Genomic DNA, 1,499 nt, shown 5'->3' with positions numbered 1-1,499 from the left:
TGCAATATAACAAAGAGTGAAAAATTTAAGGGGGTCTGAATACTTTCCGTACCCACTGTAGATTAAGGCAAAGCTGAAACCACATTTTGATTATACAACAAAATGCACTGGTGTACATATGAGCTCATTTTTTTCTTTTATGACAAGACTTATTTTACACAGTGCCATAATGGGAAATAAAAAGAAGTAAAAATAAAAAAGCCCGATATTTAAAAAAAAAAAATTAAAAAAATAATTTGTTAGGGAGCAAAAATGATAAAGATCAAGTGATAAAGATAAGTCAAAATAAAAATGTATTTTTGTCAAAAAATGTATTTTTGTCCCATTTACAACCTTAGAACAACTTAAATTTACTTGAAAATCAAAAAAAGATATTAGGCCTACATTATTACATTTAAAAACATAAAAAAGCCATTCGTTTAACAAAATTCAATGAGATTTATGCACTAGGTTAAATTTTCAGAAAGAAAATAATCTGGAAATGGCAACATGTGAACACATTTTCCCCTGTGCACAATTTTCTCGTTCTCATGAGCAAATTTTTCATGCATGCCTGGAAGTTTTCTTGAGCACGTCACTTACGGTGTTCCATAATTACTTCATATAATATGTAAACTTGATTGTTTTTGGTATGTTTAGATTAGGGTTGGGCCGATAGACAATACCAATCGCCGATGGCTGTTAGACATCATGATGTTGAGCCGGCATCGTGAGTATTTCAATACTATCTCTCGCAGTTATATCATTAGGCAATTACACTGTATATAAATTGCGGGCATCAGGGAGCCGCTTATGCCTGGCATTGAGAGAAGGGTATAACTGCAGCCCAAGTAGGTATAACTGCAGACCGGAGATCTCCAAAATGGGGCGTGAACTCCAAAAGTGGGCAGAACCTCCAAAATGGGGCGGGGTCTCTTCGCGCAAAGACTTTCACCATTGGCTCTGGCTTCGGCCAATTGTTATTGACTTACAGTTCAAAATAAAAGTTTATAAATTAAACATTGTTTCTAGTTGATCTAAAATAAAATATGCTATATAAATAAATATTCTCCGTGAGAGCAGAGCCCAAAGCTCGTGGCCAGTGATGTTCGAAGGGTATAACTGCAGCCCGGAGATCTCCAAATGGGGGCGGGAACTCCAAAACGGGGTGGGAGCTCCAAAATAGGGCGTGGCTTCCTCCCATTGACAGACAGACAGGCACATGACACGCATGCGCACTTTTTCTCCCAATCAACTTCAGTGCAAACTCCGCCCCACCGCTGATTCTAAAGATTTTATTGGTTGTGTCAATTAAAGTGTTGATTTCCTACACTATGCTACAAAAAATGCTAACCCCTAAACCTACATCACACCTCACCCTAACCTTAACCAGTGAAATTGACTGCACGTCGGGATTGGTGCTGAACAGCGTGGTAAAGAAAGTTGCAGTTCAGGAGATAAACAGTTAGTAAAATTACACGATATGAGATCGTTCCGTAACTCCCCAACCGGACCTCACC

At 38.2% G+C, this 1,499-nt stretch overlaps 1 protein-coding gene across 1 annotated transcript in view; it reads right to left on the bottom strand.

The window, feature by feature from the left end:
* The window catches only part of LOC107695800 (ankyrin repeat domain-containing protein 33B-like), an 11,221-nt gene that overhangs the window by 3,821 nt on the left and 5,901 nt on the right, over nucleotides 1–1,499 (bottom strand). The gene's annotated exons all lie outside the window — the stretch shown is intronic.

Source organism: Sinocyclocheilus anshuiensis, unplaced genomic scaffold (genome assembly GCF_001515605.1).
Source record: "Sinocyclocheilus anshuiensis isolate Anshui unplaced genomic scaffold, SAMN03320099.WGS_v1.1 scaffold234, whole genome shotgun sequence".
Classification (NCBI taxonomy): Eukaryota; Metazoa; Chordata; class Actinopteri; order Cypriniformes; family Cyprinidae; genus Sinocyclocheilus; species Sinocyclocheilus anshuiensis.
The sequence above is the reverse complement of the archived record's forward strand: the minus strand, read 5'-3'. Positions and strand labels throughout refer to the sequence as shown.